This window comes from Protopterus annectens, chromosome 8.part0 (assembly GCF_019279795.1).
Source record: "Protopterus annectens isolate FY-2018-M chromosome 8.part0, PAN1.0, whole genome shotgun sequence".
Taxonomy (NCBI): domain Eukaryota; kingdom Metazoa; phylum Chordata; order Ceratodontiformes; family Protopteridae; genus Protopterus; species Protopterus annectens.
The window spans coordinates 141,871,794-141,897,742 of NC_056741.1; the positions used below are offsets into that span (position 1 = coordinate 141,871,794).

The following is a 25,949-nucleotide window of genomic DNA, read 5'->3' on the forward strand; positions in this document are numbered from 1 at the left end:
TTATGGCTCCCAGTTTGCAGTCATCTGTGAACTTTGTTAGCCAAAGACCTGCTGTATTAGCCTGGACTTCTGAGAAATAGATGCCAAACAGGAGTGTACCCAGGACTGAACCCTGTGGTACTCTGCTTGTCACTGGTTTGAAGTCAGATATGGAGTCGGCTACTTTCACTGTGTGGGTTCTATCAGTGAGCCAGTTGGCCATCTATCTTGTGACATAGGGAATTATGCCCAGTCTAGTGAGTTTATCTATAATTCCAGAGTGGGGAATAGTGTCGAAAGCCTTGGTGAGGTCAAGATAGGCTGTGTGCACCACCTTACCCTCGTCCATGGCTTTGGTGACCGCTTCAAAGAAGTCAATCAGGTTTAGGAGACATGATCTACATTTTACAAACCTGAATTGAGTGGGGTCCAGCGTTTGCAGGTTACCTATATCTTTGTTTATAAGCTCCATGATGATACATTCCATGGCCTTGCAGACCAGGCTCATCAGGCTAATGGGGCGGTAGTGGCCCCTTTGTGAAGTGGGATAACCATTGCTGTGCACCATTCGGTAGGCACAAAGCCTGAAGTGAGGCTATGATTGAACATGGTATGTAGGTGGGGTGCCAGTTTGTCCTGTAGTTCATGCAGAACGCATCCTAGGATGTTGTCTGGTCCCATGGATGCTGTGTTTTTGGCTTTTGGAGAGTGCGTTCTTAACTTGTGTATCCGTGATTACAGGGGCTATACATTCTTCTGATATAGGGATGGGCCCTTTGGGGGGGTGAGGGGGTATAAAGTTTGCAGTGAACCTATCTGCCAGGATGCTGGCAATATCAGTTGGTTCTGTATATCTAGTCCCGTTGTTCTGTAGCTCGGAGAAGATCTGAGTGTTGCCATTGAGATTCTTGGCATAGCTGTAGAATGTTTTGTGGTTGTCTTTAGAATCAGTGGCAATTTTATTTTCATAGCTAGCTTTGGAGGATTTTATGAGGGATCTCAGCTTCTTACTGAGGCTGACCAGGGAGTTCCTACAATCAGGGGATTTTACTCTTTTTTGCAGCAGCAGCTTCTTCCTTCTGTTGTAGAGTTTGTTTATGGCAGGGGACCACCAGATTGGCTTCCTTTTCTTGGAAAATAGCATATTGGTTCTGTTGGGGATGGCACGAGCCATGCACTCATGCATGTGTTTATACAGTGCATTTGTATAGGATTCAGCAGTCGTACCTCTATTATCCGTCTGCATGGGTGTAGTGAAGTTTGCCACTTCTGTCTTAAGAAGCGTGAAGTTGGCTTTGGAGAAGTTTTTTACAGTGGTTTCATTAATGGGGGTGGTGGTGGAATATGGCTGTCAAGGGTAATTAGCTTATGGTCGGATCTGACCAGTGAGGAGTTGACCTCTGGTGTGGAACATCGGTTACCCATGTTGGTAATGAACAGGTCCAGGATATTGCTGGCCCTGGTGGGGGTATGGACAAGCTGAGCCAGGGCATTGGAGTTTATGAATTCCAGAAAGCGTTGAGCTAATGAGTTAGTACATGAGTATTTTTCCCAGTGGGGTAGTTGAAATCTCCCATTATTAGGGTATTGGGCTGTATCTTAATATTATCCAGTATATCGAGGAATGTGGAGTGGGCATTCTGGGGCATGGCGGGGGATCTGTAGCAAGCTACAACCTGGATTGCAGTCTTGCCCAGTGTTAGCTGCACTTGGATAATTTCGGATACATTATGTTGAGCAACTAGCCTGAAAATGTGGATATCCTTAATGAATATGGACACTCCTCCTCCTTCAGTGTTTCGGTCCAGGTTAGGTGGCCAAAAGGTGTGGTATGAATGGTAATGCTGGGGTGCTCTCTGGAGCCTTGAACCAGGTCTCTGTTACTGCACAGATGTCAATGTTCTCCATTTTAAGGAGTGCTTCGAGTGAGTGCATTTTGAGGTTTAGACTTCTAGCATTGAGTAACATTACCCTCAGTTTTTGCTTGCTTGTATCTGCTACATGGTGGGTTTGTCATTTGAATCTTGCCTAAAAAAAGGCACTATATGGATGGCAAGAGACTTAGCCAGTATCTGGAATGTCAGGGGAGACAAATGCAGGCCATTTCTGGCAAAGCATCATGGTTTGTCGATCATGTCATACCAGGCAGACAGATAATGGATCCTCTTTGAATGACACCAGAAGCTTAGCCAGTTGTAGAAGTCAATCATTTTGTCCTTGAACTGTGGTATCATTCTGGGCGATGGCAGGATGGTACTCAGAGCTAGGGTCATACCTGCCTTGGCTACATGATCTGAGAGCTCCTCCATGCTCTTTTCATGTAGTTCAGGGAGGTATGTCTCAGGTCATTCACACTAACATGGCCAATAATAGAGTCATATTTGTACTTGTAGAATGACTTGAGTGCGTGCTTTATGTGTCGGATCCTGGCACTCGACAGGTAGCTGACAGTAACTTTCTCATTGTTTAGCCTTGTGAGTGGGACATCAGTATGCCTGACTACAGAGTCGCTTATGACAAGTGGGATGGGTATGTTGCTTTGCCTTACGGGCTGAGGTTGAGTGGCTCACTGATTTTGTGGTCTATGTGTCGTTTGGATAGTGGGAAGTGGTGGATGCTTGCGTTTCTGCTTTGGAGGTCTTTGTTCTTTGGGCAGATTTTTATTGAGAGCCTCCGCGAATGTAGGTGTGTGTTTTGTGTTACTATGTCTGGGTTTAGGTGGTGTACGAATTGATGGACTATATATTGACTATGGTGTGGTGCAGGTGTTTACCTTCTCCTCTTGACTGTCTAGTCCAGTCTTGGCTGGAGAGAGCTTGGCTTCCAATTTGGTTATATAAGTGCATCTCTCACAGGATGTAGCGTTGGGTGGTAGGAGGACATGGTTGTCGGTGTAAATGAGGCAATTGCTACATTGCCCCAAGATGCCCAGATTCATCAGGTGGACAGGCGAAAACACCGGAAGCTGACCCTTAGACATGCCTAAATAGGTGCTTTTTAATTTAAGTACTAAAAACTTTTTTCCTCCTGACAAGTGAGGAAAGTTGAGTACTGTAGTAATTTGTAGTTTATTTAGTGCTTGCAACAGAGTATCCCTAAAGGAATACTTACTGACCAAGGCACTCTGTGTGATGGTGGGGCAAAAATTATGTTAGTGACCTAATGTCAAAAGTTGAAGACATTAATCTGCTATCTGCAGATTGATAGATCAGTAGAGAGGTTTAATAAAACAGAAAAGTCCATTATAAAGATTTATTGATACAGACTGGAAAAAAAATGAGGCCAATTTTATTTGAGATAGTTTGAAAGTTATGTTCTGGCAGAAGCAGAATCAAACAAGGGGAGTCAATACTCAAGTTGTGTGAGTAGGATACCCTTGCTTATATCTATTCTGGGAGGGTGGAGATGAACTAAGAGATCTTGTTAAGCCTGAAAAGTAGACAGTTAATCCTTTTCATGGGATCAATGATAATCATACTGCAATAATTACAATCTTTCTAAACTCATGCATATTATCCAGATGCTCCCTTATTTTCTTTTTAGCACTCTGTATTTGCACCTTTTTGGTTTATGATTCCCCTTATTTTAACCTTTGTCAGACCCTCTACGTAAGTCCTAGTACTTCTTAACTATATTTCTATATCTCATATCTATAACTATATCTCATTTTGTTTTATTTCTACCTTATTTTTAAACTCCATTTTTATTTTATCCCACTCAATAGCTATAACTTTTGAAGATATTTCTATCCTCCCTAATAACTTCAGAATAATTTCCACTACCTATTCCTTAAATTCCTCTATTTTAACGGGTAGGTAGGAAAGCACCAGTGTTTCATTTTTACTTAATTACCCTGTAAAATATTCTTGATTTTTTTTTATTGGTGCATGATCTGAAATAGTTATTGGATGTGTATTGATGTTTCCAATTAAAAGCACTTGCTGCTGTGAAATATAATTTCTAGCTATTCTAGCCCAGTTATTGTACCCTGACTAGTAATATGTAAATTCTAAGTTCCTACTACTGAATTCATATATACCATACCAAATATTTCTTCTTTAGACATCTACCCTCTTTTGTTATATTTTTCCTTCTAGGTTCACTGATATACCTTCACTATTGCAAGTCAAATTCCAGTCCCCACCCGTAAGTAATATTCCTCGTTGAAAGATAATTATTTCTCCCAAACTTTTCTTACATTCCATAATAGCAGTTTGTGGTGGAATATAAATACATGCCAGCACAACCCCCATCCCTTGCCAATAGTCCCTTACTACTACAGATCTACTAGCATTGTATTTTTTCCCATCATCTATCACTACTGGAGCCCCATTAGCAATTAGTATAATTACTCACCTTTTCCTTTGTCTGTGATATCCAGCTGAATAGCCATCCTGAAATCCTTTCTTTGTCAAATACACAAGCTCATTTCTTTACATATGTGTCTCCCACATCATTACTATTTTTATCCTGCATTTCTTAATATAATTACATATAATATTAAAACAGGAGTTGCTCAGGGCTCAATTCTGGGTCCCCTCCTTTTCAGTATATTTGTGAATAACTTTCATAATACTCTTACACACAGTACAGTCATCCAATATGCTGATGACTCTACCATCATCTGCTCCTCAAAATCTGTCACAGAACTACAACATCTTACCCAAGAAGCATTTACCTCCACAGAGCACTGGATGTCCCAGAATCACCTAGCCCTTAACCCCAATAAACAAAACTATTACTATTTACCCCTACAAAATCTAGCCCTATTAACAAAACTCAATTCACCGTAAGTGCCCAAAATAACACTGTCATTGAAGTTGTCCCTAGCACCAAACTGCTAGTGGTCATCATTGATGACAAGTTAACGTTTGACCTTCACCTCTACAATAACATCAAAAAAACACATCAAAGACTGGGTGCCTTATATAGGCACAACTATTTCCTCAGTCTCCCTACAAAAAAAAAAAACAACCTTGGCCTCATCCTTCCTACCCTTCTATATGGAGCCCCTATCCTCACCAACCTCCAATCCTCCTTAAAAAAAAGTTGGACATTTGTTACAACAAAGTGGCTAAATTTGCTACCAGTGCAAAATATTCCAACCACCACTGCTTATCTCTCCATAAACTAAACTGGCTTGAATCCTTTCACCACCTTAGTTACATACAACTAACTACAGCCCATAAGGTAAACTTTCAACCTGAAACCTGCCCTTCCATCGCATCCATACTGACCACTTACCACTCAAATCGCCATCTCAGGTCTGAAAACAAAATGTCATTATCCATTCAGAAACCTAAACTCTCAGCTGGCCAAATGCTGTACTCTCATTCTGTCTCCAGGTTATGGAATAATCTCCCTCCCCCACTCAGATCAATCAATAATCCTGCTTCCTTCAAAAAAATCCCTCAAACTACATTTTTTCTCTCACTGGCTTTGCCCCCTGTACCATACCTAACAAACCCAACACCTGAATTCCTTCTCTTACTATATTTACAGTTTAACTGTTGCAATTCACTAAGGATTTTTGTGTGTGTACTCCACCATAATTTCCCAGCACATAACTTCCTTCCCAAACTTTACACAGTTTAACTATCACAAATAGTAGGAATCTTTTGTATGCAATTAATGCAATTACTATGTCCTATTTTACTCAAATTCTTTTTATGATAATGTAATTATAGCAAAGACAATGTCTTATTTTTTCTTTTCAAATTATCTTCTATTCATTCTATGTATCAAGATTGTTTCTTTTACTTATGTATGTATTACTATTGAATTGTAATTATATAATTCTGTGGAGCTTTTCTCCCTGGGCCTCCACTGAAAATGGGCTCTTCTTGGCCCAGTGGACTTTCCCGGTCAACAAATGCAATAAATAAATAAATAAATAAATAATTACACTTTTCTTTTTGTCTCTACCTGTAAGCCCATGTACATTCCAAGATAATGTGGATAGCTTAGCCACTATGCTGTTATTCCCACCTATTATACATGCCAATTGTTTTAAACGTGTATTTCCAATGTTCTTGTTACCTGCACACACTAATGTATGGCAGGATGATCTTTGATACAGCTATCTTTTCTCATCTCAATTTGAGCCTATGGCACATTTTTCAAGACTTTTTCTTTTAATGAAAACCATCAAAGAAAAAAAAACTAAATACAATTTCAGAACACCCCCATCCCCATTTAACTTAGAACAAATACACAAAACTATGTACATATTCAAAAATGAATTTTAACCTTCCAGATAGGAACAACTGCCCCAGATTGACAGCTGCACCCTCAGGAATTATCTAACCTAAAATTAAGGTTATCCATGTTAAAGCACATGTGTTCTCATTTACACTTATTGCTGTCTCTTCTTTTTTTATCTCTGTTCCCCTCCCAGATGTGAAAGCAGCTTGCATGCTTTCAGAAAACATTAACTTTTAGAAAAAGTATACTGGCTATCATTAGATAAAACTAAATTGTATACTTTTGTATCAAATACAATAAATTAGAGAGGATGCTAATTCAGTTCTCAAGATTTTAATCTTTATTTTTCACTGAAGTGCTTGCCACTGTACCTTTAAATTTTAGATTTCACTCAGTAAAGAATGCTCAGAACTCTCAAGATTAATTATTTGCACCTGTGGGCATCTTGTCTCCATGAAAAAGTGGGCAACAATGAATTTTTGTCAATTTCACTCACAAAAGAATCTATAACTGCTTTCAGTTGCAGACCTCTGGACTCCCACTAAACATCTGCTAATTGAAAAAAAGCTAACATCTCTGTGGATGTAAGAAACGTAGCATTTTTTTATGGCTTTCATAACTTTGTCTTAGTTTTCAAAGCCACTTGCTTACAAAAAGCACTTTATACAATAAGCTAAGGATATTAGTCTAGACATTCACCATTAAAAAAAAGATATAATCACTGCACTTTTACATCCTGCCCCAGCAGCCCAAGTTCACAGTATCACAACATATTAACATTAAACTTGTTTTTGCCCAGCCTTTTCCTATTGTTATACTGTAAAGTTTATACTTCCTACAACTAAAATATCTTTAACACATACAAAACTCACTGAAAAGACTCACTCCACATATAAAATACCCTTCATTGCACACTACATAGAACTGCTTTACTATACATAACCTGCAGTTTATATTATGAAACGTTTTATATAAATAAGAATTCAATTACTTTTTCCCTTTTAGTGTCTTTCTAAACTTTAATGAAATAAAGTAGAGCATATACCTTACAGTCCACCTACAAGTTTAATAAAGTCAGCAAAAGTCTAGTCTTTCTCAGTCATTTTTTCTTGCAAAGCCACATTTCACGAATGTGATTGATGGTTTAGTCTCCTATTTATTCATTGATTTCAGTGTTGCTGACCTTTTTCCTGTTCATCTTCTTCTCCCAACACCCAACTCTGATTATAGTCCAAGGTACTCTTGATTTGCCTAATTAAATACTATGTTTTTTTTCTTTTTCTCAAGCATTTTTCTTTGGAATATTCAAAAAGGTTTCACTGTCAAAGTCTCTCTATGAGTTTTATTGTCAGCATAATGAGAAGGAGAGTGACCTTCTGTTTACTGCCTCACATTTTTGTTGGACAGACTTTTTATTTCCACCTTAACCTCTTCTGTATTGAAAACTGTCTTTGATCCTGCAAGAAAAATATTCTGAAGAAAGCTGGATACAGATGTTTGAATCTCACACCTGCCTCCTGACATTCAATGACTGTAGGAAAAATTTACTTCTCTTTTCCTGGTGTACAGTGTATAAATTATTTTCCACAAACACTCTACTGTCTCCACTTTTTAATAAAGTTCCCTTCTTTCACAGTTTTCTCAGGATCTACTCTTTCTTTTGGTATGATTGCATCTTTACTAATAGGAGCATACACTTGATGTGCCTTCCAATTAACAAATCCTGCTGTGGAATACCAGTTCAGTTTCTTATTTGTGCTTTCAAAAAATTAATACAGTCTGTTCCTGCCAGTTTCTCTGGTACAGCGGAAAATCTTAGGGTTTCTATGTGTGCTTTGTCTTCTAACTCTGCCATTTTTTGAAACAGTTCTTCGTGAGAAGTCTCATACTAAGCCAGTCAGCTTTTTCTTAATTTCAACCTCTGGTTTTTGCAGCCTTAACAGTTAATCTTAATGGTTAACTACGGATTCTTCTACCAGCCTTTTGTTATTTGAGTTGATATACTCCTATGTTTCATTTATTTTAATCACCTCTGAGTACATTTGATTTAGTTTTTCCTGGAAATTACTCGAAGCCATCAATTGTACCAAAGCTACAGCTGTTTCTGACAAAAAGCTGCAGGGTTCTTCTCAGAGAGTATTTTGTCTTCACCTTTTCTGGCTGATTTTCTTTCAGGTTCTCTAAATTTCTTTTTTCTGGCATCTAGGCAGTGTACCTTCTAGGCAGTATCTGAATTATATTCAGGCACAGAACATCACTAGCTGTTGTTTCTCAATTTCATTTTCGCACTGGGAGAGCTGAAATTAATCAGCTGATCAGTGAGCAGCCATCTTTGGAGTTACTTCTGGGGCTTTCTGAAAAGGAATGGACTCTAGAAATATTTTAGAGGTAGCAACTTGGTCGTCAGTACACACATTTACAAAGCACTACAAACTGAATGCCTTTTCCAGGTGTAGAACTAGCTTTACTAGTACCAGTCTCCAGAAGCTCCTGGAGACTTAGTTATTAGCCTGTCCCCTTTTTTGATTCTCCTCAATAAGCTATGGTAATCTACCCAAACAGCTTAGGGTACTACAACAATGATATAAGCTATGGTAATCTACCCAAACAGCTTAGGGCACTACAACAATGATATAAGCTATGGTAATCTACCCAAACAGCTTAGGGTACTACAACAATGATATAAGCTATGGTAATCTACCCAAACAGCTTAGGGCACTACAACAATGATATAAGCTATGGTAATCTACCCAAACAGCTTAGGGTACTACAACAATGATATAAGCTATGGTAATCTACCCAAACAGCTTAGGGCACTACAACAATGATATAAGCTATGGTAATCTACCCAAACAGCTTAGGGTACTACAACAATGATATAAGCTATGGTAATCTACCCAAACAGCTTAGGGCACTACAACAATGATATAAGCTATGGTAATCTACCCAAACAGCTTAGGGTACTACAACAATGATATAAGCTATGGTAATCTACCCAAACAGCTTAGGGCACTACAACAATGATATAAGCTATGGTAATCTACCCAAACAGTTTAGGGCACTACAACAATGATATAAGCTATGGTAATCTACCCAAACAGCTTAGGGTACTACAACAATGATATAAGCTATGGTAATCTACCCAAACAGCTTAGGGTACTACAACAATGATATAAGCTATGGTAATCTACCCAAACAGCTTAGGGCACTACAACAATGATATAAGCTATGGTAATCTACCCAAACAGCTTAGGGCACTACAACAATGATATAAGCTATGGTAATCTACCCAAACAGCTTAGGGCACTACAACAATGATATAAGCTATGGTAATCTACCCAAACAGCTTAGGGTACTACAACAATGATATAAGCTATGGTAATCTACCCAAACAGCTTAGGGTACTACAACAATGATCCATGTACTGAACATAGTATGGTTGTGCATTTACATTTAACATAACAGTAGATGCTACAAGACCTGGAACTGGGGTGTTTAGAAAAGGGTCAGAGCAGATTACATAGAAGAATGGGAATTATGGGAACAATACATGTAGAATAATGTTTTGGTGAAGCAATGAGGTTTAAGGGAAGGCAGGAATTGAGTGAGCTATGTAATGTTCAAATGAAAATGACTTTATAGTAGATTATCTGTGACGTATAATGCTTGCAACTGAATATATGTCAATATAGTTTGTATTCATTTATATAAATGTATGATTGCCGGCTCTGTCATAAATGATAATTCAATAAATATGTTTCTTGTTTAAAAAAAATAACAGTAGATGCTCTATGGATCACCATTGCAACAGCTGCCCCTCCCATCAGTCCCCTATTTTTTCTTCTAGCACTGTTGTTGTTACCAGGGTGGTCTTGTTTTTTTTTTTTTTTTTACACTTTTTTCTATACAGTTTTTATTCTCTTTGCTTCCGAGCATATATTCAGGGATCTTGCCTCCTTCTTGGACATCACAGTCACACTTCAGAAATGTACACATAAAGGAGATATTATGTTTTGAGGGACCAGGGTGTATATGAAAGTAAAGGGAAATTACATGCTGCAAGCAAGCAATCATCAATATGGTAAGCTTGGGAGGGGGGGGGGTGCATATGTATCCAAGAGCAAGAGGCTGAAATAAATTACTGTGGCAATTGATTCTTTTATTATCCTCACAGTCAACCATCAGAGGGTCACAGAGAAGGTGGATTTCTTTTGGAGCAGGGCATGAGGAGGCATGTTGGATGTGAACGCAAGTGGTTGTACATTATCACTGTCAAGTAAAACTTTTATGACTTGGGGCACTATATGTGTCCAAACATGCTACTGTAGCCATTATATCTATATCTATCTATCTATTTCTATCTCTATGTCTATATGTATATATATATATATATATATATATATATATATATATATCTACACACACACACACACACACACACACACACACATATATATATATATATATATATATATACACACACACACACACACACACACACACACATATATATATATATATATATATATATATATATATATATATATAAACATAGATATAGATAAATATATTTTTCTTCTCAGTGAGACATGAAAATTGTACATAATGTAGATATGTCTGGAAGCAGGTAATATATGAAAGCAAATGTCAGTTACAGGATTGCTTCTAAAAGACTACTAATCTGATTTATTGGGGAGCCAGTGTCTGTCAAAGAGTAATGTGGCCATTATATTTATGTGATTCCTTCACAGTAAAAGTAAGTGTATCATCTCAAAAGAGGTGCTTTCCATTAGGACAGTATATGTGGGTTTTGTATCCAAGTATTTTATTAGAATCCCCTGATTTTTTTTACTGTGAACTACCTTAAGGTAGCAGACTGATGGCATGTTATATATAACTAGTAAATCCAATGGTTCAAAGGGCTTTCATGTTGCAGTCTGACACAATGCTTGGTTTCCACCTGAGAGCTATTCAACCTCTTAACTACAGGCTTGGTAAAATAAATGTTCAGGAAACATGTGACTGAAGTTCTTATTTTCTGAAAAGTAAAAATCCTACATATTTCACTAGAAAAAAATACACAGTTTTCATTTATAACCTGTAGTGGCTACAATGTCATGCTTTCATACTGCTAGAGTCAAATTCTGTAGTATGTGGCAGTAGGAACTCTGGCATTAAAACCAAACTTGTGTGAGTATTTTATAGTGGAACATCCTTTTACATTTTTTGATAGTTTACATTATAACTCATTTGTCATTGTGGATGTTGTTGTAAACTTCTATTCAGTATGCTAAGTACAGTAAGAGTTCAAAAACTTCCATATTGAGATAGTATTACACCAGAAGTAGCATTCCTGTAAACTTCAGGAAAAACTCATTTTCAGGAGTAACGTTGCACATGCAGTGTCAAATATCGTGTCTAAAGTTGTGGAGTTAAATTCAGAGGTATGCTGCAGTAGATGCTTTGAGGTTAGACTTGCAGCCTTCAGTGCATGTTATAGCTGAATAGCTTGTTAATTCCTGCATTTTGGTACTGAAATCTCAAATGGGGATGGGGTGGAGGGATAATTTTTAAAAGCAGGTCCCAGTGGCTTAGGTTCTTCTGCTTTTATTGTGGTGACCCTCTGCTTAGTGTACTGAATAGAATAATTTTAAACGCTTATTGTTAAATTTACAATGCATACAAAGTGAACGTCGTATATTTCACCAGAAAAAAATATATATTTTTTTTAATTGTAACACTTCATGGGAATAATGCTATGCTTAAAAGTGGCTAAAGCTGTGGTGTCAAATTCAAGGGTGTACAGCACTGGAAGCTCTGCAGCTAGACTTGCAGTAGTAGGTGTTTCATAGTGTAAAACAATTTTGTTACTGACTAAAATTTTCGTAAAGAATTTGCAATGGGGTTTTTGACATATATGTTTTAGCTCATGTGCCTTTACTGTCACAGTAAGACATTTTGCATTACGCTTAGTCTTCATTGTGGGCACTATTGAGAAATTCACCTTTCTGAATACACAATGGCTTATAAGACTTTTTTTTTCTGAGTTGTCACTATATCCAAAGTAAAATTATATTTATTTTTTCTGAATGCAATTTTTTGTCACTGGACTTATAATCCTCATCCCAGTTTAGACTAATGTATAGCAAACTGCAATACAATCACATAAAGTACTGTGCAGCTACCAGATAAAGTGCAACTTTAGTTTATGGTTGTGATTTATTATTTGCTATAATAATTCAGTTCTGGAGAAATGGTCCTTTATTGGTAAGTGCCAGGGGTCTTGTGTTGACATTTTGCATGCTCTGGTTTTGCCATTCATTTCATAGAAATGTATATTTAGCACCTTTTCTAGCTAACAAACTTTGTGTGGATATATATATATATATATATATATATATATATATATATATATATATATGAATCATATCAGTGGTATGTTCATATGAAATAAGAACTAAAATTAATGTTATTCTAAGAAACAGTAATGAAGTAAAATGTTCAGGTTATTAAATGTTACAGCAAAATATACATGTATTAGATTGTATGACAAGCACATAAATTTGAGATTCTGTTGTCTACTTTTCTCAGAGGTATTAAGCTGTGCCTATAAAATGAAAGTGGGCTTATCAATGGGTCTTATCTGAAAAATCTCTCTCTACCACTTCAGGATATTCTTATGAAATAATAATTTAAAGTTAGGGTGGAATACAGGCCAGAATGACCTTTTTAAATTGAGAGTACAACATTTACAAAACAGTCAGGTAAAACAAATGCCTATATAATGAAAGATGTGTTTTCAAGGGATCTTATCCTGAGTATTTCATAAGAATACTTTGAAATGGTAGAGAACTATTGTCAGCTAAGGTTAGGTTGGAGTTTAGGCCAGAATTTGTAAATTGAGAGTGCAACATTTATAAAATAGTCAGCTGAAAAGAAATGCACAACTTTCAATTACTTTCGGAGTAAAATAAAAAAAAAACACAAGCTGACAAACATACATATACTCTGTTGGTGTGATATGATGAGGCATAAAATTATATTAAACATTATTTTTTTCATTAAAATACACAATGCAGTTGATCCTTTGTCATTGAAGGCAGAAGTCCAGTCCAATGGTATTTTACACATAATTATGCCAATAGCATTCTCTGAAACTTTCATAAATAAATCTGAATCATTTTCAAGATATAGGCTTTAAAATACAAAGAACAAAATAGCTAAACTAGCCAGCATTCCAGGGACAGACCTTCGGGGTGAAGTAACTCAGTGACAGAAAAGTCAAAGCTGCTGTTAAGCAACTGTCCAATGAACATAATCCTCAATATTCTAAGAACTTCTCTACTAGCAACAGACCATTTTATAGAAAATAATAGTTCGGTAGACAATTTCTTCAGTGAGGTTGGCATAATGATTAAGGTCTTCATCTGAAAGACACAAGGTAGGAGGTTTGATTCTGATCTCTGTTTTTTGTTAAGGCTTGTAATAGCTTGCAGGCTGATTGATTAGTATTTACCTATGAATCTTAATGGTAGCCAAAGTAAACAGTTAGTGCAGAGAGTTAAGTTTGTGACCTGTAGTCTTTGTAATACAGGATTTGATTCCCTCAACTACTTCTCTGGAACAGGGTTCCCGTCTATGTGAGGCAGAGCTCTTTCCTAACCTTTTTCAAGAGAAACCTGAACCAGTGCATTGGAAATCAGAAGTCCACTGCAGGCCTAGCACCTATGTCTCTAACAAACAGAAGCAGCCTGTAAATGTTGTCCTAGCTTACATATAGCCCTTAAATTAACTTCTAAGGCACATAAATTTGTGGAACATAAGACTCATAAATTTGTGGGATATAAATGGGATCATTGGTTAGGCTTAAAAAGGCTCCAGTGGTTGTTAGCCTAGTATACACCTAAGAACAAATAAAATCAAATTTCCTCATCTTTTTCTTCTTCGTTTTGGATGAAGTTGCAGTAACAGCAACAACAAAGGAAATCCTGATTCTGCAGTAACCTCTTACCACCCATACAATTAAGAAAACATTTTCAGTCATACATTACAATCTAGGAACATATTACTTCAAGTAAGAAGGCTCTGCTAACAGTTTTAACAGTTTATTCAGTACAAGAGCAAAACAAGTCACATCCACCACAGGTCTTCACACAGCAACTCAGCAGGTACACCCTGTATTAGGTTTAATGCAGCACCTTTAGAAAAGTAAAACACAAAGAGCCCAAAGCCACCAGAAGAGAACAGGCTTTTATTTCAGACTATTTATAGCCCCCCCTTAAAAAAGACAAAACATGTAGATTTATACTGGGGTGTGATACATGAAATGTTATTTTTAAGAATGTGTACTGTGACAAGTGGCAAAGCCACAAACCACAAACCAAGATACCTAATCCTCCAACACAAGATACTTCATGCGCAGTACAAATTAGATCCCCCTATTCAATTTATCAGTTTCCTGTGTTTGTTATAGCTGAGTAGTATTTTCAGCTGACATCAAGGGGTTGTAGTAATTGTCTTGAGTTTTTAGTGAACAAGGATTTAGGTTGTCTGAATATATTTTTATGAGTGAGATGTTCTTGTGAGTAGTTTTCTATTGAAGCTTCTCAAGTAAATTTAAATATTTTTTCAGTCAATTTTTTATGCATTTTAATAGTAGGTTGAAGGCTATAGTGGGATTGGTTGGTCTGATACTTCAGTTATGTTTTATTTGGTTTGTGTTTGATTAGTTTAAACAGAAAAAAATGGGTATATTTTGTGCTAATGCCATGTCCTGATTGGCGACTTTCAATTAGTATTTATGTTCGTATTCTTTTATTTACTTATTTTTTCATTCTAATGAATTTCATTTATGGAGTTTATTTAGGTGGACAGTGTTGTTATGAGGGTTACATATGTAGATTTTGTGTTTGCAATATGTAAAGTTAATTTTTATTTTATATTGAATGGAACTTTGATTAACATTTTTTTTTCTTATGATCTGTAAATTTTCATTCAAAAATAAGCATGTTTAATTACTATGCAGCTGGTAGAGATGGGTGCCGTTGTTTCTGGGGGGTTGTATATATAGATTTTGCGTATGCAAATTGTTCATGTGGAAAGTTATATACTTATTCTTACTTCAGTGAATGGGAGATGCAATCAGTATGTCATTTTTTATTTTATTTTGCATTTCAGCTAGTACAGATTTAGGTGTGGGGTCATTTTATGTGGGCTACAGTGTTCTGAGTTGTTCCTGTGCTTATGATTCATGTGCATAGTGTGTACAGTTTTACATGTTTATAATGAGTAGTATAAATGTGCTAGGATTATTGGTGACTTAGTAGCTCTGATGAAACACAGAGGGTATACAGACATTGCTGAAGGCGCACTAGTAATGTTGATGTTTTTGATTATTACTAATCCAGGATTATAGATAAACATAACTATATGTACAGTGTACCAGATATGTATTTTTATTATCCCCCTTTTCTGGGGCTCTAGTAAGAGGATGTATATATCTGGAAATCTGCCTCCATCATATATCAGTACAGTATCTGCTGAAACTAGAAAAGCATTAACCTTCAGAGCTACAGAAGAAATGACCAGATGAATGCAGCTTCACAGACAACTAAACTGAAACATTATGATCTACTGCCACAATGACCTCTTCCTGAAAGATCTACTGTTATAGAGAGTATCGCACTCAACTGTATTATTAATTGTGAGTGCAACAGTGTCTGAGAACTGGAGGAAGGTAAGTGTGGTACCCTTATAGAAGTGGTGAAGCAGGAAAAGTCTTGAGAACTCACAGCCTGGTGTCCTAATATCAGTGGCAGGAAGCATCAGTAAAAAATAAATAAATAAATAAATAAAAACTCAGAGAAAAATCTCCAGAACAACAACCAGCATGGGTTTATAAACTGTATTTCAAACCTGTTTCAGTCTTATGAATCAGTAGGCATGGTCTTCCTGGGTATCACCAAGGCTTTGACTTGGTCCTGCATGGCAGCTGCTAGCAAATCTGGAGGGGATGGGGTAAGATTTAAGCTGGTGAACTAGACTGCTGTGTGGGTGAACTATAGGATACAGTGGATTGTATTGAAATGGACAATGACAAAAATAATGACAGTGGGCAGTAGAGTAATACAGGAGTCTCTCTTACCCCAGTACTACTCGGTGTGCTTCTTTCAAAAAATGTGAGAGAACAGATGACATGGACAACTTTTTCTGAGGTTCATAGATACTTACTAGGCTATTGATTTGCAGGGATGTTAAGAAGCCTATTCTTGCATTCCCATGACAAGTTGTAGCACTTATATGTTGCATACAAATAACACAGACAGGCAGAACAAGGATATGTTGGGACATTTACTTGTTGCCTCTATCCAGGAGTAAATGGGAGCCATACCTCCCAATTATCCCGAATTACTCGTTTTTTAACGAGTTTTGGGGTGCCACGATTCCCGAGTGGCACCCCTTCATTTCCGATTTTTTTTCTTTAGTTTTTTTCACTTTGTTTTTATTTTTCGCACTTTAGCTGACATCATCGCGTACACGATGACATCAGCTCATCAGGGCTACCAGCTTGTCAGAATTGAGCTCACGGCGCACATATTTCCGGGTTACTGACTGGTTCAAAATGCTTTGCAAGCGAAAGGAAGGTTTGTTTTATTTAGAAGGCTTGAACAGACTATTCTCAGCAAGGATTTATTTAGAAGGGCTCGTATTTAGAAGGCTGGAACGTATGCTCAGAAAGGATTTATTTAGAAGGGCTCGGTTGTTAGAAGGCTCGAACGGACTTTATGTAGAGGGTATTTCTCGGCTGTTAGAAGGTAAGCTGAAAGTGTATGTGTGTGTGTGTGTGTGTGTGTGTGTGTGTGTGTGTGTGTGTGTGTGTGTGTGTGTGTGTGTGTGCTTATCTGTAGCCTTGTGTGAACGTAATAGACTGGCAGTCTTTCCAGAATTAGTTCTCTGCCTTGTATCCCACTGAGTGGAGTAATGCATTCCTGCTCCCCAGCAACCTTTGATATGATAAAGTGAATATCACAGAAGGGATGAATGAATGTCATAACTGACTTATTCTTATGCATAATGATATGATTACTTATGTAATGCATCAAGCTCTTGATGCCTTTACTTTGCTCTATATTTTTTTCTCAGGAAAGTCTGTAATATTATTGAAGAAGGTTTTTGGTTTGATATATAGCACTACAGTCTAGTGGTTAAAGCAAATGCTGTAAAGCTGAAAATGTGTGTTTCTATCCTTAAGTCTGAACACAAATCATTTCTGACTCTGAGAAAAACATTTATCATTTCTGTGCTGCTACTGGTTTAGTAGTGTTTCAGCAAGCATTTCTGGTTTCTATCAGATTCTTAGCAGTGTTCTTATTCTCATATATCTGTATCTTATATGCTGCAAAGAATAACATTTTACTTTTTATTGACTGTAAACTGTGTGCTTCACTGTGTGTGTGTGTGTGTGTGTGTGTGTGTGTGTGTGTGTGTGTGTGTGTGTGTGTGTGTGTGTGTGTGTGTGTGTGTGTGTGTGTGTGTGTGTGTGTGTGTGTGAATGCCCCCATTAAAATACACCTGGTGGCTAGAAGTACTCAGGTATAAACCCTGTACCTTGGGTATAGGGTAAAATGACCCTAGCCACCACCACTTGTGAATTTCTGCCATTTTTTTTATCTCTTCCTCATAAAATCTGTGGTTTTCAGGATGTTTGTAACAAACCACTGAAGGTTGAGTTAATTAAATAATGACAGGCATTTGAATTTCAGACTTCATATTCTTCAGACAACAAATGGTAACAAAACCTTTTATTCTAGCAATTTTCTAAGTTTATAAGGACTGTATTTGAAAATTGTCCCTATTTTGGAGCTGTATTCCCCAATTATTGGCTTGTTCAGGTTTTTTGTGCTACAAGATGAGAGCTATGGTGAGAAGTGAGAACTGATCTGAATTCTGTATTCCCCCATTATTGGCTCTGTCCAGGTTTTCTGTGCTAAGAGGTTGAGAACTATGGTGAGAAATGAGAACTGAATTCACTAAATGATAGCCATTTAAGTTTCAGTCTTCCTGTCTTTTGGGAAACAAGTTGGTGATTTGGCATAGTGGTATGTTGTTCTGACTGTAGTGCACAGGGTCCTGTGTTCAAGACTTGCCAGTGAAATGCATGGTGGTAACACATTTTATTCTAGCAACTGTCCAAAATTAACAAGTAATGTTTAAAATATGTCCCTGGTTTTTGGCCTTTTGTCCCCCCCCTCAAACATTTTAAATTGAAAATAAGTGCAAGAAGCTGTGCAATATGCCTATGCCTTACACTACTGTCATTCTATTTATACATGTATGTATATGTGTGTGTGTGTATATGTATATGTATATGTATAAGTATATTTTGTGTATATGTGTGGAAGTAGACTTTTATGATGGAAATGTTCTAAATTGGGCAGTTTTGTCATTACTGGTTCATGCATTTTGTTTTATTGCCTACTGAAAAAAAATGTTCAAACAAACAATACATTTAAAATGTGCTCTGTCTAACAAGTCTGCTGTATTATGCAAGGAATATAATTTAATAAAGTCAGGAAGGTGTATCAAAGAACACATGTATGTTTCTTGTTTTATGGACAAGGGGCCATCATAATCTTCTTTTGGCTGTTCCCATTAGGGGTCGCCACAGCGGATCATCTATTTCCATTTCTTCCTGTCCTCTGCATCTTGCTCTGTCACACCAACCACCTGCATGTCCTCTCTCACCACATCCATAAACCTTATCTTAGGCCTTCCTCTTTTCCTGTTACCTGGTAGCTTCATCCTTAGCATCTTTTTCCCAATATACTCAACATCCCTCCTCAGCACATGTCCAAACCAACATAATCTTGCCTCTCTGGCTTTGTCTTCAAACCTTCCAACCTGGGCTGGCCCTCTAATATACTTATTCCTAATCCTGTCCATCCTCATCACACCCATTGCAAATTTTAACATCGTTAACTCTGCCACTTCCAGTTCTAACTCCTGCCTTTTTGTCAGTGCCACTGTCTCCAACCCATATCATAGCTGGTCTCACTACCCTCTTGCAGACCTTCCCTTTCACTCTTACTGGTACTCATCTGTCACAAATTACTCCTGACACTCTTCTCCACCCACTCTATCCTGCCTGTACTCTCTTCTTCACCTCTCTCCCACACTCACCATTACTCTGAACTATTGATCCCAAGTATTTAAACTCATCCACCTTCACCACCTCTACTCCTTGCATCCTCACCATTCCTCTATCCTCCCTCTCATTCACACACATATCCTGTCTTAGTCCTGCTGACCTTCATTCCTCTTCACTCTAGAGCATAGCTCCATTTCTTCAGGGTCTCCTCCATCTGTTCCCTACTCTCACCACAGATCACAATGTCATCTGCAAACATCATAGTCCACTGGGGCTCCTGTCTGATCTCGTCTGTCAACCTGTCCATCACCACTGCAAATAAGAAAGGGCTCAGAGCTGATCCTTGATGTAATCCCACCTCCACCTTAAGTGTATCTGTCACTCCCACCGCAGACCTCACCGCTGTCACACTACCCTCGTACATATCCTGTACCACTCTTACATATTTCTCTGACACTCCTGACTTCCTCATACAATACCATAACTCTTCTCTAGGCACCCTGTCATATGCTTTCTCTAAGTCTACAAAAACAAAATGCAACTCCTTCTGACCTTCTCTGTACTTCTCCATCAACACTCTCAGAGCAAACATCAGATCTGTAGTGCTCTTTCCCGGCATGAAACCACACTGCTGATCACTAATCATCACGTCCCTTCTTAACCTAGCTTCCACTACTCTTTCCCATAACTTCATGCTGTGACTGATCAATTTAATCCCTCTGTAGTTACTGCAGCTCTGCACATCACCCTTATTCTTAAAAATTGTGCCCAAAAACTTTTTCTCCATTCCTCAGGCATCCTCTCACTTTCCAAAATTTCATTAAACAATCTGGTTATAAACTCCACTGCCATTTCACCTAAACACCTCCATGCTTCCACAGGTTTGTCATCTGGACCAACAGCCTTTCCATTCTTCATCCTCATCATAGCTATCCTTACTTCCTCCTTGTTAATCCATTGCACTTCATGATTCACTATCCCTACATCATCCAACCTTCTCACCCTCTCATCTTCCTTCATCAACCTTGCAAAGTACTCTTTCCATCTGCTTAACACACTCTCCTTGCTTGTAAGTATGTTTCCCTCATTATCCTTTATCACCTTTACCTGCTGCACATCTTTCCTAGCTCAGTCCCTCTATCTAGCCAAGTCCTTTTCTCCCTCCTTAGTGTCCACCCTTTCATACAACTCTTTATATGCCTTATCCTTAGTCTTCACCACCTCTCTCTTTGACATGCACCTCATCTCTTTATACTCCTGACTACTTTTTTCATCTCTCTGACAATCCCACTTCTTCTTTGCCAACCTCTTTCTCTGTATACTTTCCTGTACTTCCTCATTCCACCAACATGTCTCTGTGTCATCCTTCCTCTGTCCAGATGTCATACCAAGCACCTTTCTAGCCATCTCCCTTACTAGCTCTGCTGTAGTTGCCCAGCTATTTGGTAACTCTTCACTGCCACCCAGTGCCTGTCTTAACTCTCCCCTGAACTCCACCTCACAATACCCTTTTTCAGTTTCCACCAATTGATCCTTGGTGCTGCCGTCACACTCCGCCAATGATTTGAAAACAACCTAAAGGTAATCTTTATCCACCACTGGCCAGAGGCATTTTCTTTGGATGTGGTGTAGGTTTCAGTGCTACTTTAATGAATGTGAGTTTCAAGGGCAGAGAAGTTTTAATGCCAAGTCTATTTTCATTGTAAGACAGTACTGATTTGTTTAGCAGATGTCTGTTAGTGTTTGTGCATTGTGCTGTAAAGTGTAAAAAAAAATCCAAATAATCATTGCAGAAGTAAAGCAGTATGTATACACACATTAGTGTTTATGGTAAATAGAGCAAAATATCCAGGTAATAGGACACTGGAATGGCTGCAGGGGGACTCTGGTACCATATTTTGGTTGTCTGTTCTTCAGTTTGTGTTTGAAAGTTGGTATCCCACAATTCCATTGGAGTTGGTGGGGTTACATAATTATGTATGCAAATTTTATGTTAAACAGCGTACAGATTTGTTCCTATTTTTCATGGGCCTTGTCCAGATTTTTGATGTTTCCAGGTTGAGAGGTATGATGGGAGCTTAAATGAGGACGAGTTTGTGGTTTCCCATACATCTGTCCAAATTAAATTTGAATAGAGTAAGAAAAGTACTTTGCTTTATGTAGAATAGCAGGTGGCTCCACAGAAGAGGTACACTCTGCAAAACATACTTACACCCCCAGCAAGCTTTGTTTATACTGCAATAAGAGATTGAGATCCCTTGAGCAGGTATTCATGCTAGCATTGGACTTGCAAATGTGTAATAAGTTTGAGAGGATAGGGTCTCTTGAGGCTATCTGTGCAAGGCAGATTTCACCCCTTAGTAGCCTGTATGATGTTTTTTTTAAGCATCTTTACTGATTTATCACTTGTGACATTGGCAAATTTACATTTATACAAAAGTAATCAAACTGTATTAACAAATTAACATTAACAAATATTATATTTTATATATATATATATATATATATATATATATATATATATATATATATATATATATTGCTATATATCATATAACCTAAGCACATTACATACATTATTCAATTCCTGACCCCCTTTTTTAAACAAGAAACATCTTTATTAAACCATCATTTATTACATAAGTAATCATACATTTATACAAATGAAAACAAACTACACTGACACAATCTTAGTTGCAAGCATTTTACATCACACACCAGACTGACACACTCCTAGCTGCAAACATTATACATCACTTATAATCTACCCAATCATTTCCAGTCAAACATTACATAGCTCATTTAAGTCCTGCCTTCTTTTAAACCTCATTCCTCCCCTGTATATATTGTTCCCACAGTTACCATCTTTTTCCTGCGCAGTAGCCTGTATGATGCTGAGAAGAGGGACAAGGCTTTGAGATTTCTGTACTGATTTTTTGATTTAGGCACTTGATCTTTTTAGTGATAAAGCATTGTGGTTGCTGTACTACTGACAATTGTCTGGACAGGTACATAATGAATTGGGCATTATATTCAATGACCGGCCTGATGAGGGCCCAGTACAGTGGCATGATTATATCCCTGGACCTGGTCACCATACATTTAGATATAAACTGTGCAATGAAAATGGACTTTCTTATAATAGTGAATAAGTAGTGACCAAAGAACAGTTCAGTGTTGTCACTGATTTCCTGATCCCTGACTATGGGATCAACTTTCAGTTTTGTCGACATGATGGTTACAAGGGAAGCTATACTTGCTGATAATATGATTATACATTTGTTGCCATTTAATTTTAGTCATTTGTTTATAGACCAAATATTTGTTTGGGAAAGGCCCTCTTGGAGGATTTTGGTGTCCTCTAGTAGTTTCTGATGGCACCAAGTTTGCAGTTGTCTGTAAACTTGGTCAGCCATAAACCTTTAACATTTCATTGATGACACTAGCTACATATAACAGGGAATGATGAAAGAATGCCTAAAGAGGGATCTGGAAAGGATAACTAAGTGGGAAGAAAGGTTAAAGTATAAGTTCAATGCAGACAAATGCAAAGCTGTATCAACACTGTATGTAAAGGCCTGGATTCAGGGCCTCATGAGCTGCAGCTGTAAGTTTGGATGTAAGCCTAAGTATGCAAGATGTCATGCAGTGCAGGTATGCTGAGAAATGTTTTCCTGTTTTTGTAGTTGCTTTTCTAGTTTGCTGGACATCCATATGAAAGAATGCTGCATTATGTTCCAGTTTCTATCTCAGGTTGTGTCATCTGACACTAATAGTGTGTATTATACTAAACTTTGGTGTATTATAGAAGACTCACCCAGGATAAAGATTAGTTGACCTCCTTTTTCCCCATATGAGGATGCGAGGGATCATTTATTATACTTACTAAAGATGACTAACTTTGCTCACTTTATATCTCTATTCCCACTCTCACAGAGGATACAATTATAAAAAGAAAAACTGCTTCACACCCCAGACAACACAGGCAGCTTAGAAACACACAATATGGTGATAGCTAAAGTTACTTGAATAAAAGTTGTCTGTTTATTATCCTGCCTTGTGGATAACCTGCTGCTGTAAAATAAACGTCTTTATATCATGTTATCGAAAGATGAAAATAGCGAACGCTATTTCATAGGCCCCAAAACATCTAAACATGAAAATATCGAACATTCAGAACAGAGAATTTTTTCCCATGGACAAAATTTGCTGCTTCGAAACACATATACACAAAACAAGCACATCAAACAAACAGCAACAACACACATACACTTAAATTCCTACATCTAACGCTACACTAAACTAAACATACACTACTATCTACCCACTTACCTTAACCCAAACCCTAAGGTCTGTCACTATTGCATACTCACCTAACCAGCGCCCTAACCCTAACTCACTTAAACCGCCCCAACCCTAAAGTCTGTCACTATTGCACACACGCCTAACCCGCGCCCTAACCCTAACTCACTTAACCCGCCCCTAACCCTAACGTACGATTGCACACTTACCTGAACCCAACCCGTAACTTTCCACCACATAGCTAAGAATAGCGAAGCCACAGAAACGGCCAACCAAATTCTTTCCCGAGGAAAGAATTCGCTGTTCTGCAGCTTTGCTATTCTTAGCATTCCCTGAATAATGTTCGATATCAGAACATTCAAAGTTTTAATACTTTGATGTTCTGATATAGACCCAAATAAACATGTTTTACTTTCTCCTACCCATATCCAGAGTAGTCTCATGTCTGTCCTGTGACAGCCTTAAACTTTCTCAGAGTTTCTGTTTCAGAGTGTTCCATGAATTCACAGCCTGATTGAGAAAAAAACAGACTATCTCATATCACTTTTGAATTGTTAAAGCCTTTTTTCAAACTGAGCCCACTTGTTCTTGGACAATTATTCTGAAAAAATCATGCCCCTTGTGCTTTTACTGACTGGTTACAATGCTTTGGATTTTCATTTATGAGTACCAGCTTTTTCCTTCTCAGAAGCAGCATACTTAGGAGATCAGAAGATGGATATTTTGAATGATTATCTTATGGTGTTAAACAAAGGAATGCAGAAGGTCAGATGGTAGTGGATTTTGTGAAAAGGATGGACATGGCTATGGTGAATACGTAGTTTAACAAGAGGGAGGAGCATAGGGTGACATACAAGAGTGGAGGAAGATGCACACAGGTGGATTATATCTTATGTAAAAGGGCCAGTTTGAAGGAGACTGGAGACTGTAAAGTGGTGACCGGAGAAAGTGTAGTTAGGCAGCATAGGATGGTGGTTTGTAGGATGACGTTGGTGATCAAGAAGAGGAGGAGGAGTGTGAGGGCAGCACCAAGGATCAAATGGTGGAAATTGAAAAAAGGTAATTGTGAGGTGGAGTTCAGGGATGAGTTAAGACAGGCACTGGGTGGCAGTGAAGAGTTACCAAATAGCTGGGTAACTACAGCAGAGCTAGTAAGGGAGACGGCTAGAAATGTGCTTGGTATCACATCTGGACAGAGGAAGGATGACAAGGAGACATGGTGGTGGAATGAGGAAGTACAGGAGAGTATACAGAGAAAGAGGTTGCCAAAGAAGAAGTGGGATTGTCAGAGAGATGAAGAAAGTAGACAGGAGTATAAGGAGATGAGGTGCATGGCAAAGAGAGAGGTGGCGAAGGCTAAGGATAAGACATATGAAGAGTTGTATGAAAGGTTGGACACTAAGGAGGGAGAAAAGGACCTGTACAGATCGGCTAGACAGAGGGACCACGCTAGGAAAGATGTGCAGCAGGTAAAGGTGATAAAGGATAATGAGGAAAACATACTCACAAGCGAGGAGAGTGTGTTCATAGGTTCATACTAGGCTATCTGCCCTAGGGCATTTATAAGCCTAGCCAGAGTGTGTTTGGCTTTTGCCACCCCTTGGAATGAGTATACTGTGCCCATTTTAAGGTTTAGTTTACTGTACCTCTGTCTAGCAGTGACACAGAAGTGACCCCCGGGATAAACCTACGATCTCCCATCCACTCGTCAAGATTTCTCTTGAAGAGAGTCAGTGAGGGGCTCTGCCTAACATGAACTGGGATTTTATTCCAGAGTGAACGGAGCCTCTGGGTTATGAATCTGTCCCTCCAGCATGTCCTATTTATTTCTGTGCTGAAGTTCAAATCTCTTGCTCGCGTAGCTCTGGTGGATTTGGATTTTCTGAGGTGGAGCATGTCCATTAATTCCGGGTTGGACATGGCCTTGTACGTCAAGCATAGATCACCTCTGAGTAGGGGATATGCTACTGAGTAGAGCTGGAGTTTCTTTAGCTGGGCAGCATATGGCATATGATTGAGTCCCTTGATCCTCTTGGTGAGGTACTTTTGGGGTCTTTCCAATTGCTGCAGGTATCGGGTAAGGTACATCCCAAATCAGGCATTGTACTCAATTATGGGCCTGATGAGGGAAGAGTAAAGGGGCACAATGACCTCACCTGATCTAGATGTGAATCCCTTCATGATAAGGTGGGCAATATAGAAGGTCTTTCTAACCACTTTGGCAATGTGAGTGTCAAACGAGAGGTTGCTGTCAACTTTGGTCCTTAGGTCTCTAATTACTTCTTCCGTACTTAATGGATTACCACCTATGTGGTAA

The 25,949-nt window shown here is 38.1% G+C and overlaps 1 protein-coding gene across 1 annotated transcript in view; it reads right to left on the reverse strand.

Moving 5' to 3' along the window:
• LOC122808165 (alpha-2-macroglobulin-P-like) overlaps window positions 1-25,949 on the reverse strand; it is a 686,630-nt gene that overhangs the window by 149,031 nt on the left and 511,650 nt on the right. The gene's annotated exons all lie outside the window — the stretch shown is intronic.